This window comes from Salmo trutta, chromosome 15 (assembly GCF_901001165.1).
Source record: "Salmo trutta chromosome 15, fSalTru1.1, whole genome shotgun sequence".
In the NCBI taxonomy this organism is placed as follows: domain Eukaryota; kingdom Metazoa; phylum Chordata; class Actinopteri; order Salmoniformes; family Salmonidae; genus Salmo; species Salmo trutta.
In genome coordinates, this window is record NC_042971.1 from 66,537,034 (window position 1) to 66,556,458 (window position 19,425).

Genomic DNA, 19,425 nt, shown 5'->3' on the forward strand with positions numbered 1-19,425 from the left:
GGAAGAAGGACAGAAGTCTGAAAAGCGTGACCTATTTCTCTTTTGATCAGCTGTCAAAAGAGGAGCAGGGGGTCCTTTCAAGCATGGGTCTCTTCCTAAACTTTCAGCTGGCAACAGACGAGACCACAAATTGGGGGAACAACCGTATTGTTGGCTACCTGTGGGGCTCCCCCCCTCCCCCACGCATGTTGGTCGTTTGGACAGCGCGCGTACCCACTGCACGGAGACAATTACCGTCCAAGGATATTATGATAGAATGATGAACGAATGATTAGGCTTGCTTTGCTTTTCACATCTCTTTTGAGAGCCATTTTTGTATTATTTTCCATGTTGGGACTCCCAATCTAGGCTATGCGTCAAAAAGACTTACTGCTGGAAAGGCTTTAGAGTAGTCAACAAATCAATGTAGCCTATTCTAAAATGAGGCCTGAGTCAACATGCTTTTTGAACTGGAGGCATATCTTGCCCTTGTAGACTATGACCGATTAGCCTACATTGTTTTTCAATTTTTTGGGGGGGGCAAAGCAAAATGGGGTTGTGTGGTGACTACTTTGTACATTAAAGTATATCATCTACAAATCACAATACTAAACTAATTGGAGTTTATTGTAACATTCTCTATTTGTGTTAACTAGGCCTGTAACATTTGTAGACTCGGTCTATATCAATGTGAATAACCGCGAAATATGTTGTTTTTCAATCATAAAGTCACACCTTTCCAAAGACATTCTGCTAAATGAATAATGATTACGATTATCATATAAAAACCTGTATAATTGTATATTTGAAGTAGCCTAATATAATCTTATAGACCTATACAGTACGAGACAAACACTCAAATCTGTCAGAAAACGAGATATTTGCAAAATATCGTTGGCCGCAAATTCAAATCTAATCACCTCTCATAAATATATCTTGAAAGTCTAAAATCAGAATAATATGTATCATTAATAAAACATGATGTGCAAGTCCCTCTGAGCAAAAAGGAAAGGTAATGTCTAAAAGACAAGCCTGAATAACTCTGGGTCGATCAGGACTTTTTTATTCTTATTTTCTTCTTTCATTTTTTTTTTTTTTTTGTCCTGGTCTCTCTCTCTCTCTCTCTCTCTCCTGCCATCTGCTCAGCAAATGCAGTAGGCTAGTATTGATTAGTATCATTGTGCTACAGAGCCCATGCTAATCTATACCGTTACTGGCAATCAGTTGGCGCTTTGCATTGCATCTGTTCATACGCTACTATAGCTAGCGATGTGAGTCCATGACCTAGCCCTGTCTACCCCATGGTCACTGTATCACAAGCCGTTAGGTAAGTGTCCCGCATTCATTTGTGTTAAATGAAGTTTTTTTTTTGTGTCATCGTATCTGTGGAATAAACATGTTATTATCAGCTCTGAAATGTAGTGTTTAGAACGGGGCGACGAGAGAGAGAAATGGAGCGGTAGACAGGCGCTCTGAATAGACTGCTGCCTTGACTGACTGGCGGAGAGATACGCACATACAGCCCTCTATTGGCTATGCAGAACTATGTGATTCATCCCAATGCGTGTGCTCGCAATGTGTGAAGAACCAATTGATATTCATAAACAATTTGTTTCAATTTAAAGTAATTGTAAATTGTATACCAAAGAAAATTGAGAAATTACTTCATTTGAATGGCTTGGTTTAACTTTATTTAGTAGGCCACAGTTATTACTATTCAATCACATATAGGCTAATCTTAAAAGTGTGTGTCCAATGAATCCTAACTTAAACCATAAAATAATATTCATTAATTCTACATTAGGATTAATGCAACTTGAAGTATTAAAATACACTGAGTGTACAAAACATTAAGAACACCTTCTCTTTCCATGCCATAGACTGACCAGCAGTGGTGGTTAAAAGTACTCAATTGTCTTACTTGAGTAGAAGTAAAGATACCTTAATAGAAAATGACTCAATTAAAAGTGAAAGTCACCCAGAAAAATACTACTTGAACTATTTTAGAATATTTTTTAAATATACTTAAGTATGAAAAGTAAATGTAATTGTTAAAATGTACTTAAAGTATCGAAAGTATAAATAATTTAAAATTCCAAATTCCTTAAACAAACCAGAAGGTTCACATTTTTTTTTAAATTAGTTTAAATGTACAGATAGCCAGGGGTACACTCCAACAGTCAAATATAATATACAAAACAAAGCATTTGTTTTTAGTGAGTCTGCCAGATCAGAGGCAGTAGGGATGTGTGTGTGACTTGGACCATTTTCCCGTCAAAATGTAACGAGTACTTTTGGGTGTCAGGGAAAATGTATGGAGTAAAAAGTAAATTATTTCCTTTAGGAATGTAGTGAAATAAAAGTAAAAGTTGGCAACAATATAAATATTAAAGTAAAGTACAAAAAAACGACTAAAGTGGTACTTTAAAGTATTTTTTACTTTAGTACTTTACACCACTGCTGACCAGGTGAATCCAGGTGAAACGTTTGGATCCCTTGTTAAAGCCACTTCAAATCAGTGTAGATGAAGGGGAGGAGACAGGTTAAAGAAGGATTTTTAAGCCTCGACACAACTGAGACATGATATGTGTATGTGTGCCCTTCAGAGGGTGAATGGGCAAGACTAAATATTTAAGTGCCCTTGAACAGGGTATGGAAGTAGGGGCCAGGCACACTGGTTTGTGTCAAGAACTGCAACGCTGCTGGGATTTTCATTCTCAACAGTTTCCCCGTGTGTATCAAGAATGGTCCACCACCCAAAGGACATCCAGCCAACTTGACACAACTGTTGGAAGCATTGGAGTCAACATGGGCCAGCATCCCTGTGGAACGCTTTCGACACCTTGTTGAGTCCATGCCCCGATGAATTGAGGCTTTTCTGGGGGCAAAAGGGGACACAGCTCAATATTAGGATGTTTTGTACACTCAGTGTAGATTATAAATATTAGAATTATGTCTTTAATTATTACCATATCACATCAATCTGTTATAATACTATTATAACTACGAGCCCTGTGTGGCTCAGTTGGTAGAGCATGGTGTTTGCAACACCAGGGTTGTGGGTTCGATTCCCACGGGGGACCAGTACGGAAAAAACGTATGAAATGTATGCATTCACTACTGTAAGTCGCTCTGGATAAGAGCGTCTGCTAAATGACTAAAATGTAAAAAATTAGTCCTGTTGTTATTATCAGGCCTACAACTTACATCGCGTTAGTCAGTCAGAAATGTTTTGGTATGCATGCTAATAGCGCTAACCATCTGGTGGCATACAAACAGTTTGTGACGTGCTTGCTGTCTTGTTTTAATGCTCCCTTTTAAAACGCAAATAACCTCAACTTTCAACATGAGACGCATGGGCCTAATCCATCACCCGTATTTTGTTAGATATTGTAGTTTACAAATGTTACGTTTTGTTGTAGGCTATAGGGCTTAGTTTCTGTGACTGTCCTAAAGGTTTGTGAGTATGACACATAAACAATTCGGTTATAATGAACGCGAATTTTAAAACGAATAAAACATTAATAGCCTATACGACTAGATGCGCCAGATGGTTAACTCTAGCGAAATTATAAGCTTCTTATAACAAGCAGAAACATTATATATTTTTTTTTTAACACTCTACAGTCAACTTGAATAGGTTAATGATCCAGTTTTCATACAAGGCTGCAGTAGTCATCAGATCACACGCGAAGTACAAGCATGACGCCTTGAAGCGCATTCTGTTTTAGGACCTCTTTACAAGCACGGGACATTAGGAGACAAGAATGAAAGGTCGTCAAAGATCAAAGGTCAGGCGCTCGGCTCGAGCCATCTGACCCCTCGCATTTTGCATATTTATACCCTGTTCCGTATGGTTCGCTTTTCAAAGGAAGATTTTTATTTTTTTAATTTTTTTATAGAAACCAAACATTCGAAATCAATGAATATTCAAATATTAAATATTTTCATCTGGTCGAAATGTCAATTTTAATAAAGTAATAAATGGTTTGATTTTTTTTTTTTTTTTTTAAGGCAAAAACCATGAAAATAACAAAGTATTGTGAAAATGAATAACATTTTATTTGGTCCTTTATAAAGATGATGAATTTAAAGACTATTCACATTTATGTATCAATCATTGGTGCATTTTAGAAATCAGGAAAGTACCTTCAGAAGTAAAACAAACATGTTCCTAATTATTATATAATAGAGATATTATCCATTCAACTGCGTTTAAAGACAACACATTAGTTTAATCCATCATTTTGAGTCAAATAGTTTTGAGTCAAACAATTTTGGGCAGATGAACCTTTGCTCTGAACTCTGGGTTAATCTGTCACCTGATTTGTGTATGAATGTACTCAAAATATCCTCTATTCTAACATTCCTCATTCTCACTCACTAATATATATATAAATATATATTTTTGTTGCCTTGCATATAAATATTTATAATTGTGTTATCTACCCTATTCAACAGTCCATCAGTGTTTCCCATTGAGATACAATATAATGCCTGAGTTCTATTTAATTTGTGGTGTTTCCTCTGCAACTATAGTGTTAGCCTCCCTTGCATAGAAACATCTGTAATTGTGTTATCTTGTCAATTACCCTATTCAACAATGTTTCCTCTTCAGGTTTTAAACTAGCTGTGTGTAACAGACTCTCACTCTGTAGACACAGTGTTGTACCTACAAACTCCCAGTGTTTTTTTTGCTTACTCTCTCTGATTCTCTCAGCAGGGAAATATAAACACTCTCCTACTGACTTATGACCTTTGAACTTTAACCCTTTCTATCACACAGACCACCAAGCTGTCTCCTGACCTGCAACAGAACAGGACAAGACAAGACCATTCAAGCCTCTTATGCAACACATAAAACACATAGAACACCTAGAACAAGTAGAAAACATAGAACACAGAACACATAGAACACGTAGAACAAGTAGAAAATGTAGAACACAGAACATAGAACAAGTAGAACACGTAGAACACAGAACACATAGAACAAGTAGAACAAGTAGAACACATAGAACACATAGAACACGTTGAACAAGTAGCACATGTAGAACACATAGAACACATTTAATAAGTAGATCACATTGAACACATGGAACACGTAGAACATATAGAACAAGTAGAACATGTAGTACACATAGAACACATAGAACAAGTAGAACACGTAGAACACATAGAGCATGTAGAACACATAAAACACATAGAACACATTGAACAAGTAGAACACATTGAACAAGTAGAACACGTAGAACAAGTAGAACACGAAGAACACAGAACACATAGAACAAGTAGAACACGTAGAACACATAGAACAAGTAGAACACATAGAACACATAGAACACATAGAATGAGTAGAACACATAGAACACATAGAACACATAGAATGAGTAGAACACGTAGAACACATAGAACAAGTAGAACACAAAGAACACATAGAACACAAAGAACACAAAGAACACATAGAACAAGTAACACACGTGGAACACAGAACAAATAGAACACAAAGAAAGTCCAAATCAACAGTTATGTTTATCAAACCACTGACTATTTGTAGGCATTAAGGCCTAAATTCAATCCTTAACGTGGAAGATCTGCAACTATAGCGCCATTCAAATTTAAAGGCAACGTTATTGCATTTGCGAAAACAGCATTCACGGTAAACGCTGCATATTTCAACTCAATCGGAAATGACCTTTACATTTAAACCGTGCTATAACATAAGATCTTCCATGCTACAGATTGAATCTACCCTAAACCTAAATTATGATTGTTATTGTAGTTTTAATTTTATTCAGTAAGGTATCATTATTTTAGTCATGTAGTTATTAGACCACTACAGCTAGCAATCTTATATAATATTATTATTATGATTATTATTATTATTATTGTTATGATTACATGGGATCATTTTCACAGTTGATCAGTCAAACAAGTGGTGTGGCAATATCATGTGTTTTACAAATACAGACATCATGTCGATTTTGAAACCATATTCTCTTGTTATATGAACTCATAATAAAAAGAAACAGAAATATAGTCAAATCTTCATGAGATATGTGCGTTAGTTCTATCATATGGGTTCAGTTTCATTGACGACAGTAAAGGCCTACAATTCATCTGTACTGTCGTAAAGTTGTGCGATTGGCTTAAAAAGTATGTCAATTTTTTTAAATTCAAAATTAACAATGAATAAAAAAAAACAAATAGACAATATGAATGTAATGTAAGATTATTTCCATGTATATAAAATGATCTGCAATTTACCTGTTTTTATTTTTTACAATGTTATAATACTGACGGTATCCCTTGTAAAGCATCTATAAATATGCAGGATAGGTTTACTTTGAGGTTGTCTACTGTTAACATGTACGATGCAACTCAGTATCAATCCAGATGTTTAGCTAGTAGACTACCATTTGTTATTAACGCGTTTACACCAACAACAAAAATACAAAAAAATAAAACACAACTGAGAAAGTAGTAAAAGTAATTATTTACCAAGAAATAACTTAAGAGGAAAAACACGAGCTTTCATCATTGACTTACTGTTGAGTGGGAACACGACTGTATCCCCGCTGTGATTGTATCAACGGAATCTGACCTTCTGATGTAACTGTTATCCGTTGAACAATGGCAACAAACCGTGTTTCTATCTGTGAATGAAATGTGGTCAAATACATCTTAGTCTATCAAGCCTCATTGTTAGCTTTTATTTTTTACAACAGTGAGTTTGAATTTGAATTGATAATCGAAACAATAGTGACTGACTGAGACGCACGCACGCACGGACGCACGCTCCTACGTTTTCTTCTTCTCCTATCACAGAGGGGTGGCAATTTCTCCACGATCCCTCTCCCCTCTGAAACACAGCAGCCTATATTGATCTCAGGAGATTCTTTGCATAATTTCTGTTTGCATTATGCACAAAGCAGGCAAAAAAACACTGGTCTGGGATTCAATCATATAGCGGGTTGCAGGCATTACGGCTTTAAAGGCAATTGTTCCCCTGTTCGCTGAGATCCCATTAAAGGTGAATGCTGCATATGTTTTGCTTCATTGGAAATTACCTGCATAACAGCGACTGCCTTTAAAACGCAAAGGAATCCTTTTGAAAACGGTCTACGTGGCATTGCTATGAGTCAGAAACATTGATTGTAGTGTCACAGTTGGCTACAAAGTGTAAATAGGATCATTTTGGTCATAAAGTCAGTCTCCTCTTAAACGGAGTTTGGAAAATATGTGTCACAACGGGTAAATAAAGGTTGGGTTTTGATTTGAAGATGTCCACTTGCCCACTAACATGGGGTGAACTGCTGTGGTAGTCAGTGAGCACGGTTACATGCAGGGTTAATATAATAGTTCGTTTAAAAACGTTTACCTGCTTTGCAAGATGAATGATTTCCCTAATAATTATGTTTAGGCCTACATGGACACATCTGAAATCAGGATACTGATGGGACTTTTGATAAATGCAGAAAATTCGCCAATCAAAATAAACGTTCTACCACAGCGGCCATGTTATTTTTGCAAATACTTTTTTATTCTGAGTTTGGACATATACAGTTTGTATGTGAAAACTATGAATAAAATGCATACTGTTTTTCAGAACTCACTTCACTGGTGCGTATAGAGAGGCTTGCTCTACCAGCTGCTGGCAGATGCGAAAATCAAATACACGTCTGGAAGCTGATTAAGCTGTTTACATGTCCTAATAATTAAAAAGATTGCTCAGAAAACCAGATGTTTTAATCCATGTATGTTCATTTCGATTATGATCGTTGTCAATAAAGAGGGGCGGCAGGTAGCCTAGTGGTTAGAGCTGTTGGCCTAGTAACCGAAAGGTTGCAAGAGCGTAGTCCCCAAAGTGAAAGTCTGTCTTTCTGCTCCTGAACAAGGCAGTTAACCCACTGTTTTTAGGCCGTTATTGAAAATTAGAATTTGTTCTCAACCTACTTGCCTAGTTAAATAAAGGTAAAATAAAAAAAGGCAGAGTAAGGAGTCTAGATGACTAATGCCATACTCAGCCTTCTTCAATATTCAGTTTAAATATTCATGTAAAGTTACTCAGTATAGTATGAAAATAGGCTAAAACTGCTTCTCCAATAGAAATTCCCGATCACACTTGCAGGAGATGTTATGGCGACGTTGGCTGAGATTATACATAATCGAACGGTCGACTCGCGACGAACTACGCATGTGCGGGCTGTCAAATCAAAAGCACTCCTTCAATATAATGTCGTTTTTGAACGAAAAGGAAAACATTTCAATTTGTCACTTTAAAAAATTTGGAGTCAAGTAAAAGATTGTCTCGAATCTATGTTGTGCGTGTAGATTTCGAGAAAATTAACAACCAAGGAATATATATTTTTATTATTTTCTCATTGACTTCTCAAGACTTCAAACCCTGGCCTGGTCTGTTTCCCGAGAGTTCTCGGAAGTCTCGCGATGTCACGCCTCTGGGTTTAGAAACTCTGTGTCTCTGCTGATTGGTCTCTATCCAATAGCACAGACAGCTGACCACGTTTACATGCGCACGATATTTTGGATAGTAGTCCGAGGCCCCAGCTCATATCCCGTTTAACGTCTTATTCAGGATGAGCTGGACATGCACCTTTGATATCCCGCTCACGAGTATCCCTGTACCCATGAATAAACAGAACATTCCTAATTTAAATTAATATGGGTTAAATGGAATATTAACTGAAATATGGACACTGACTGTAGGCCAAAAACCTCTCACATGTAGAGTATTATAAAATGAACTCCTGCAAAATTATGCATTTCATGCAATAAAATGATACAACAAATGTTAATTTTGTTTCACCACTGGGAGTGGAGAAATATTGTTTCTTACTTTCAGCATCTCTTGAAAAAAATTGAATGTGTGTAAAACTCAAGCAGACAGTATTTGAACCACATAAAATATTCCCCTAAAACGAACTGAAGTTTTATCAGATACACGTTTCATAGTGTTTTTCTGCTTTTCATTTCCTTCAAACTGGTCAAACTGATGACATTTGGACATTTTGCATGGGAACAATCTTTCCACTGTTTTGAAATTATTATTTTCTCCCATGTCCCGAAACCAAACAAACAACTTTACAAGTGTTAACTAGATTTATTATATTGATGTAAGACATTGTTCGGGTGAGCACTACTTTATTTAGTCTTCTGGGGCAACAAGTTATGACAGTAGGGAAGCTGTGTGTATCAAACAATAGTCGACAAACAAACGGCCTACCATATGTGAAATTATGATATGGCCTAACGTATGTCAAATTATAATATGGCCTACCATATGTCAAAGTATTATATGGCCTACCATATGTCAAAGTATTATATGGCCTACCATATGTCAAATTATAATATGGCCTACCATATGTCAAAGTATTATATGGCCTACCATATGTCAAAGTATTATATGGCCTACCAGATGTAAAAAATTATGTGGAGCAGAAATGTATCTAAATTATGGTGAAAGTAGCCAGTAGGCTGTAAGGTCCAGTAAGGACTATCTGCAAAACTACTTATCATCATCACACAATACCCAAGACTTGCGAAACGGACCCTGCTCAGACCGAGAAAAACAACAGTAAACGGGATAAGATGTTTAGGCCTTCCATGCCACAGCATCTGTCTAAGATTAGCATCTCCCGGTGTAAGATTAGCATATCCCAGTGTAAGATTAGCATATCCCAGTGTAAGATTAGCATATCCCAGTGTAAGATTAGTACATCCCGGTGTAAGATTAGCACATCCCAGTCTAAGATTAGCATATCCCAGTGTAAGATTAGCATCTCCCGGTGTAAGATTAGCATATCCCAGTGTAAGATTAGCATATCCCAGTGTAAGATTAGCATATCCCAGTGTAAGATTAGCATATCCCAGTGTAAGATTAGTACATCCCGGTGTAAGATTAGCACATCCCAGTCTAAGATTAGCATATCCCAGTGTAAGATTAGCATCTCCCGGTGTAAGATTAGCATCTCCCAGTGTAAGATTAGCATATCCCAGTGTAAGATTAGCATATCCCAGTGTATCCCAGTGTAAGATTAGCATCTCCCAGTGTAAGATTAGCATATCCCAGTGTAAGATTAGCATATCCCAGTGTATCCCAGTGTAAGATTAGCATCTCCCAGTGTAAGATTAGCATATCCCAGTGTAAGATTAGCATATCCCAGTGTATCCCAGTGTAAGATTAGCATATCCCAGTGTAAAATCAGCATATCCCAGTGTAAAATCAGCATATCCCAATGTAAGTTTAGCATATCCCAGTGTAAGATTAGCACATCCCAGTGTAAGATTAGTACATCCCAGTGTAAAATTAGCATATCCCAGTGTACGATTAGCATATCCCAGTGTAAGATTAGCATATCCCAGTGTAAGATTAGCATATCCCAGTGTAAGATTAGCATATCCCAGTGTAAAATCAGCATATCCCAGGCATCTAATCCAGGTTTCTCATAACCACAATATACGTTTTTGGGGGGTTATTGTAAACAGGATATGATTTTTTTTACTTGTCAACTCAAAACAGAATGCTTGTGTATCCCGAATAATTTAAGGATATTGGTGTGCGTGTAAACGTGACGTCAGATAATTTTGGGTGCATATTTTATGTGGTTTAAATACTCTCTGCTTGCATAACAGTGTCAAAGATAACACATTACACACACACATTCACATGTTCTCAAGATATGCTGAAATAAATAAATCATATTTCTCCACTCCTGTTCCCAAAACAAAATTAACATTTGTTATAACATTTTACTGCAAGAAATGCATTATTCTGCAGCAGTTAAAATTATTTTACGCTACACCTGAGAAGTTTTTGGCCTACAGTCAGTGTCCATATTTCAGTTAATATTCCATTTAACCCATTTGAATTTAAATTAGGAATGTTCTGTTTATTCATGGATACAGGGATACTCCTGAGCGCGATATCAGAGGTGCATGTAAACATCTTATCCTGAATAAGAACTACTATCCTGTATACTGTGCATATGTAAATATGGTCATTGAGACAGACCTGCCCAGCAGACATTACTTTGTTCACGTAAGAAAAGAAAACAGGTCATGCATGATTTAACTTGAGAAATACTGCACCAAACACCTTAGTTAGATGTAAAATTGCACAACTAAAACATCCATGTCAAAAACATCAAAATAAACTACAGTTTTCTTGAGTTATCTTAGGTTCATTCTGAGAATTTTGAGGAAGTGAAATAGGTTTCCACATCTACACTGTCTCATGATTGGGTCGCCCCCCCCAAAAAGTTACATATTGCAGCTTTAATATCCGCAATGCCTACAGTATATAACATGCAATCGGATTGAATCCTGGAGATACCCACTGGTTAATTGTCCTGTCAGAGGGAAAGCTTGGGCGACTGAGATGAAATTATTTCTCCAAATGGTTTTAAATGAAAACATTTAAAACATTAGTGGAGTGGAAGCCGACTGATTATCCTATTCTATCTTATTTAGTCTGCTCTGCACATGCTCAGTTCGGCGGGAGACGACCGTTAGACCCCGATGACGTGTTTCTACGCTAGCCAACTTCGCCATGACATTGTCTACAAGCGTGATCATTTTTTTTCTTCCTACTGTACTGTCTTTGATAATGTGCTTAAAATGCTCAGTCTTTCACGTCCTGACCATAGTAAGTTGTTATTTTCTATGGTAGAGTAGGTTCAGGGCGTGACAGGTGGGTGTTTGTCTGTTTTTGTATTTCTATGTTAAGTTTCTAGTTTTGTATTTCTAGGTTGGTTTTTGTTTGGCATGACCTCCAATTAGAGGCACCCGGTTGTCGTTGTTTCTAATTGGAGGCCATATTTAAGTTGATGTTTGTCCCACTTGTGTTTTGTGGGTGATTATCTTTCGAGTAGTGTGTTTTCCTTTCTGCGTCACGGTTTGTTGTTTTTTGTGTATTCAAGTATTTTTCGTGTATTGCATTAAGTTTCACAATAAATATAATATGTGGAACTACGAACACGCTGCATTTTGGTCCGGTCCTTCGAACGGGCGTGACACTGTCTCCTTTATACAACGGGTGGTTATAATCCTGAATGCTGATTGGTGTCTATTCCACAAGTTATCACCAGTTAAATCTATGACTTTAAAATGACTATTTACTCTGTTCTATCTGACTGCCCGAATCCAGTGTCTCATCAGCCCAGCCAGGCAATTTATAAACTTGATCTCCACTATAAAAAGCTTCTAGACATTATCTCACACTTCTTTTAGACTAACATTTAGTTTTTAACAGCGGAGATTTATATAAACCTTGCTGTCTGTATCTCCGACGATTGAATATTCAAATTCGATCTCCAGCTGTACTATCTCTCCAGCTGTACTATCTCCAGCTGTACTATCTCCAGCTGTACTATCTCTCCAGCTGTACTATCTCCAGCTGTACTATCTCTCCAGCTGTACTATCTCCAGCTGTACTATCTCTCCAGCTGTACTATCTCTCCAGCTGTACTATCTCCAGCTGTAGTATCTCCAGCTGTAGTATCCCCAGCTGTAGTATCCCCAGCTGTAGTATCCCCAGCTGTAGTATCCCCAGCTGTAGTATCCCCAGCTGTAGTATCTCCAGCTGTAGTATCCCCAGCTGTAGTATCCCCAGCTGTAGTATCCCCAGCTGTAGTATCCCCAGCTGTACTATCTCTCCAGCTGTAGTATCCCCAGCTGTAGTATCCCCAGCTGTAGTATCCCCAGCTGTAGTGTCCCCAGCTGTAGTATCCCCAGCTGTACTATCCCCAGCTGTAGTATCCCCAGCTGTAGTATCCCCAGCTGTAGTATCCCCAGCTGTAGTATCCCCAGCTGTAGTATCCCCAGCTGTACTATCTCTCCAGCTGTAGTATCCCCAGCTGTAGTATCCCCAGCTGTAGTATCCCCAGCTGTAGTATTTCCAGCTGTAGTATCCCCAGCTGTAGTATCCCCAGCTGTAGTATCCCCAGCTGTAGTATCCCCAGCTGTAGTATCCCCAGCTGTACTATCTCCAGCTGTAGTATCCCCAGCTGTACTATCCCCAGCTGTAGTATCCCCAGCTGTAGTATCCCCAGCTGTACTATATCTCCAGCTGTAGTATCCCCAGCTGTAGTATCCCCAGCTGTAGTATCCCTAGCTGTACTATAGTAATGTAGTATCCCCAGCTGTACTATAGTAATGTAGTATCCCCAGCTGTACTATAGTAATGTAGTATCCCCAGCTGTACTATAGTAATGTAGTATCCCCAGCTGTAGTATCCCCAGCTGTACTATAGTAATGTAGTATCTCCAGCTGTACTATAGTAATGTAGTATCTCCAGCTGTACTATAGTAATGTAGTATCTCCAGCTGTAGTATCCCCAGCTGTACTATAGTAATGTAGTATCCCCAGCTGTAGTATCCCCAGCTGTACTATAGTAATGTAGTATCCCCAGCTGTACTATAGTAATGTAGTATCTCCAGCTGTACTATAGTAATGTAGTATCTCCAGCTGTACTATAGTAATGTAGTATCCCCAGCTGTAGTATCCCCAGCTGTAGTATCCCCAGCTGTAGTATCCCCAGCTGTAGTATCCCCAGCTGTACTATAGTAATGAACGTGTCGGGACGAGACAGACAGACAGACAGACAGACAGACAGGCAGCTTTTCTTAGCCAGTTGAATCAACTGGCATCCTTTTTTATGGATATAAACAAAGAAATGTACATTGACAGCTAGTTTGCAGTCTTTCCAGCTTCAGTTTGAAGTGATTGTGTTAGCTGTGTTGTTGGCTAGCTCCTCTGAACAACAGTGTCTTGAGGAGAGAGTACATTTTCTACGCCAGGTGAATTCGCACCTCATTAGCAAATTCTTTTAGGGATATATCCAAATAAATGTCACTAGAAAACAGCTTAAACAAATGCAAATGCAGCTACTGTTGTTATTCTGGCTGCACTGTTTGACGTGACTGTAAGTTAGCTGTAGTTGGCTAGCTAGCAAGCAATGGATAAGAACGACACCAGCCAGTATGGCAATGGAACATTTAGAACGAACAATGTCCATAGATACAGAACAAAAAGCCTGAACGACTGGGTCGTGTCCATAGATACAGAACAAAAAGACTGAACGACTGGGTCGTGTCCATAGATACAGAACAAAAAGCCTGAACGACTGGGTCGTGTCCATAGATACAGAACAAAAAGACTGAACGACTGGGTCGAGTCCATAGATACAGAACAAAAAGACTGAACGACTGGGTCGAGTCCATAGATACAGAACAAAAAGCCTGAACGACCGAACCAATAGAACAAACTAACAACCAGCCGGCTTGGGTAGCAACCCTAGATTTGTGTCGGGACTATATCTTGTGGAAGGATGAAATAGTATGAATAAATTCATCAAAACAACATTTGTAATGAAAATATGTCAATCATTATTTGAATATGTTAGTAACCCGTTCTATAAAAGTGATAATGTCCTCGAAGCCGGTGTTTGGAAGATATATTGGCACAGTTTGCCGGCCATCGACTTCGTCACTAGCCAAACAACCTCTGTACCAATATATTCTCCAAACACTGGCTTCGAGGACATTATCACTTAATTGCTTGCTGTTTGGGGTTTTAGGCTGGGTTTCTGTATAGCACTTTGAGATATCAGCTGATGTAAGAAGGGCTTTATAAATAAATTTGATTTGATTTAATTATACCTTGGCGTTATTGAATATTCGGGCATTCTGAAGCGTGCATTATTTCACTTTAACACAAGGTATATCAACACTGTAGAATTCAATGGCTACAGTTCATTCTTACATGTTCTTTGTTTGAGCTGCATTTGAAAGCAAAGGTCAAATTGAAAATGAAAGAATTCAATTTTCGTAACAACAGCAAGCTAGGACTGATGGTTTGGTTAGCTAAACTGGCAAGACTGTCTGTTTGGTTACCAAGGCAACTACTGTAGCTATCTAGTAAACTTGCTAGCTACCTCAGTGGATGTTGATCAAATTTCTACCTGCAAATGGGGGAGCGGGGTGGAAGTGCTGAGGAGTAATTTTCTCCACTCATACACCCACCCAGGGCATTTGAACTGATTCCAGAGGCTGACCCACAACAACGCCGCCAGAGAAGAGGCAGACGGAGCAGTCTTCTGGTCAGACTTCGGAGGCACGCACACCACCCACCGCTTCCGAGTATATTACTCGCTGATGTCCAGTCTAACAAGGTAGACAGAATTAGGGAAAGGGTTTCTTTCCAGAGAGATATCCAGGATTATAGGGCTATTCTGTTTTTTAGCATTTTTTTAGTATATATATTTTTATATATATATATATATATTTTTAAATAGTGTCAGTACATTTTAGTTGAAAATAACTGGCATAAAGTCAGGCAGTCATATAACACTATGTTTTGTATTTTCTGTTATGTGAGCGACTCCTTCTCCTGCTGCTGGGGAGGGCTTGACTCACTCAGACAATCTGTTCACTGCAGTCTAATACATGTTCTATCCATCACTTATCAAATAGTATTGATTCTCTATCACTTTTCATCAGATCAAAATTAATGGGGCAAAATTTGGAGAATTGAGAACTAACTAACATCGTAGTAGTGTGAAGATGGAACGGGAGAGAGGGATCACACATCATAACTCAACATTAGACATATATTAAACCTTTCATAACTGTGTCATAGATATTTGAAATTAGAATTTCAAAATCCTTAGTCTTAGACACATGTACACGTAAATAACTGACCATACACTTGATTTGTTAAACCTGAAATTTATTTTACACAAAACTCTGCACTTTACAAAAGTATTCCTGGCATACGAGACAAGAATCCAATGGTGTGGTTTTACATTCACAAGACTGGAGGTTTGGAGGATACCTTCTCCTGACGGACACATCATCAGACCAATCACATTCAGTATATGATCATTCAGTTGTTCCTGTAGGCTAGGTTATCACTTGGCTGTATCCTATAGCTTTAAAAGAGTCGTACACTGTAAAACGTGTCTACATCTGTCACCAAGTGACTCACTAATATGTTCAACTAAACATCCAAACACAAAGATACAAAATACAAAAGTATGTTCACATTGTTTTTGGTCACAAAATGACAAAGGAACTGTAATTTGATCAAATATTGAAAAAAAAAAAAAAAAAAAAGCGATCACAAATGAGGGAAATGTGGTTTACAGGGTTGTGCTTGGTAAGACTCTGGAGAGACACTTCAATGACACCAAATAGACAACAACATATGCACCACTTACACATTACAGATCATTTTTTACGATCCATGACTTTGTCAGTCATCAAATCAAATCAAATTCCATTTTATTGGTCACATACACATATTTTAGCAGATATGATCACAGGTTTAGCGAAACCAGAAACACCTGTGGAATGTTGCAGGATTAAATACTCAAATTGATCTAACAGGTGCTATCTCTCTCTCGAGGAACAGGAGAAATACATAAACATGTACAGTATACCCATTACTAGTCACTTTTCAGTCCTGTTTACATGTATATCCTACTACCAGTCATATATATATATATATATATATATATATATATATATATATATATATATATATATATATATATATATTCCCATTACTAGTCACTTTTCAGTCCTGTTTACATGTATATCCTACTACCAGTCACACATATATATTCCCATTACCAGTCACTTTTCAGTCCTGTTTACATGTATATCCTACTATATATATATATATATATATATATATATTCCCATTACCAGTCACTTTATATGTATAAACCCACATCGACCACTCTAGTACCCCTGCACGTTGAACAAGGGGCTGGCACTGACCTGTATATACTTGCCTTCTCCTGTTCATTTAACTCTCACCGTAGTTCGTGTGGGTTTTTAATTCTTAATTTTCTATTATTATCTATATTATTATTATTATGTATATTATTGTTATCTATGTTTTTATTATTATCTATATTATTATTATCTCTATTATTATTATCTCTATTATTATTATTATTATTATTATTATTATCTCTATTATTATTATTATTATTATTATTATTATCTATATTATTTTTATTATCTATATTATTGTTATCTATGTTTTTATTATTATCTATATTATTATTATTATCTATATTATTGTTATCTATGTTTTTATTATTATCTATATTATTATTATTATCTTTTTTATAATTATTATTATCTATATTATTATTATTTATATTATTATTATCTATATTATTATTATTTATATATTATTATTATCTCTATTATTATTATTATCTCAATAATAATATAGATAATAATAATAATAATAATAATAGAGATAATAATAATAATAGAGATAATAATAATATAAATAATAATAATATAGATATTATAATTATTATTATATATATTATTATTATCTATATTATTATTATTATTATCATCTATATTATTATTATTATCTATATTATTATTATTATCTATATTATTATTGTTATCTATATTATTATTATTATCTATATTATTATTATTATCTATATTATTATTATTATCTATATTATTATTATTATCTATATTATTATCTTATTATTATTATCTATATTATTATTATCTATATTATTATAATCTATATTATTATTATTATCTATATTATTATTATTATTATTATTATAATCTATATTATTATTATCTATATTATTATTATTATCTATATTATTATTATTATTATCTATATTATTATTATTATCTATATTATTATTATTATCTATATTTTTATTATCTATATTATTATTATTATTATTATCTATATTATTATTATTATCTATATTATTATTATCTATATTATTATTATCTATATTATTATTATTATCTATATTATTATTATTATCTATATTATTATTATTATTATCTATATTATTATTATCTATATTATTATTATCTATATTATTATTATCTATATTATTATTATCTATATTATTATTATTATTATTATCTATATTATTATTATTATCTATATTATTATTATTATCTATATTATTATTATTATTATCTATATTATTATTATCTATATTATTATTATCTATATTATTATTATTATTATCTATATTATTATTATTATTATCTATATTATTATTATTATTATCTATATTATTATTATTATCTATATTATTATTATTATTATCTATATTATTATTATTATTATCTATATTATTATTATTATTATTATTATATCATCATCATCGTCACTGCATTGTTGGGAAAGAGCTCTCAAGGTAATAATTTCACTGTACTGTTTTACACCTGTTGTATCCTGTGCAGTTTATGTCCCACTTGTTAAATAATGGTAAAAATCCCATGGGGTTTGAGCATAAACCAGAAACATGTGTGAATGCGGTAGGATTAAACACTCAAATTGATTTCACATGTTAAAACAACACGAACAACACTAATATGGCATTTCCATAGAGGCTTTTTGCTATATGGCCTTATTCTATATGCTGATCATTTCCTTTCAGGGAGGAAAATGAAGGGTCATCGCAGACAAGCAGAGAAGACGAGAGAACAGCGAATAGAGAGGAGAAGGATTCCATAACCCGTGAGGTTTGGGAAGCCTTAAAGCTCTTCAGTCAAGGGCTGGGAGACAGACAGAATATAAAATAATTGATTCCAAAAGCTAGTCAATGAAGCAGCCTTTAATGATTGTGTGTTGGACTGTGGACAGATGCCATGTGCTGAGAGTCAGAGGGGAGCTAGTGAATAAATAGAGAGAGAAAGAGAGAGAGAGATGGAGAGAGAAAGAGAGAGAGAGAGAGGATACTGAGAAAGAGAGAGAGATAAATAGAGAGAGAAGAACAGGAGAGAGAAAGAGAGAGAAAGAGAGAGAGAGAGAGAGAGAGAGAGAGAGAGAGAGAGAGAGGGCCTTGCTTATGTTATTCTCTGTATTGGGTTAAATATATACAGAAAACAGGAGCAGTACATCAACAAATAACCTGTCTATTCTGTCTAACCTGTCTAGTCTGTCTAACCTGTCTAGTCTGTCTAGTCTGTCTAGTCTGTCTAGCCGGTCTATTCTGTCTATTCTGTCTAGCCTGTCTAGTCTGTCTAGTCTGTCTAGCCTGTCTAGTTTGTCTAACCTGTCTAGTCTGTCTAGTCTGTCTAGTCTGTCTAACCTGTCTAGTCTGTCTAGTCTGTATAGCCTGTCTAGCCTGTCTAGTTTGTCTAGTCTGTCTAACCTGTCTAGTCTGTCTAGCCTGTCTAGTCTGTCTAGTCTGTCTAGTCTGTCTAACCTGTCTAGCCTGTCTAGTCTGTCTAGTCTGTCTAGTCTGTCTAGCCTGTCTAGTCTGTCTAGTCTGTCTAACCTGTCTAGCCTGTCTAGTCTGTCTAACCTGTCTAGTCTGTCTAGTCTGTCTAACCTGTCTAGTCTGTCTAACCTGTCTAACCTGTCTAGCCTGTCTAGTCTGTCTAACCTGTCTAGTCTGTCTAGCCTGTCTAG

At 36.0% G+C, this 19,425-nt stretch overlaps 1 long non-coding RNA gene across 1 annotated transcript; it reads left to right on the forward strand.

Annotated features, from left to right (window-relative positions):
• The first annotated feature begins 730 nt into the window (after positions 1–730).
• On the forward strand, positions 731–18,756 carry LOC115149562 (uncharacterized). The gene is made up of 3 exons (XR_003866905.1): positions 731–1,306; positions 15,022–15,166; positions 18,449–18,756. It is a non-coding gene; the product is annotated as an uncharacterized LOC115149562 (long non-coding RNA).
• Positions 18,757–19,425: the final 669 nt, after the last annotated feature.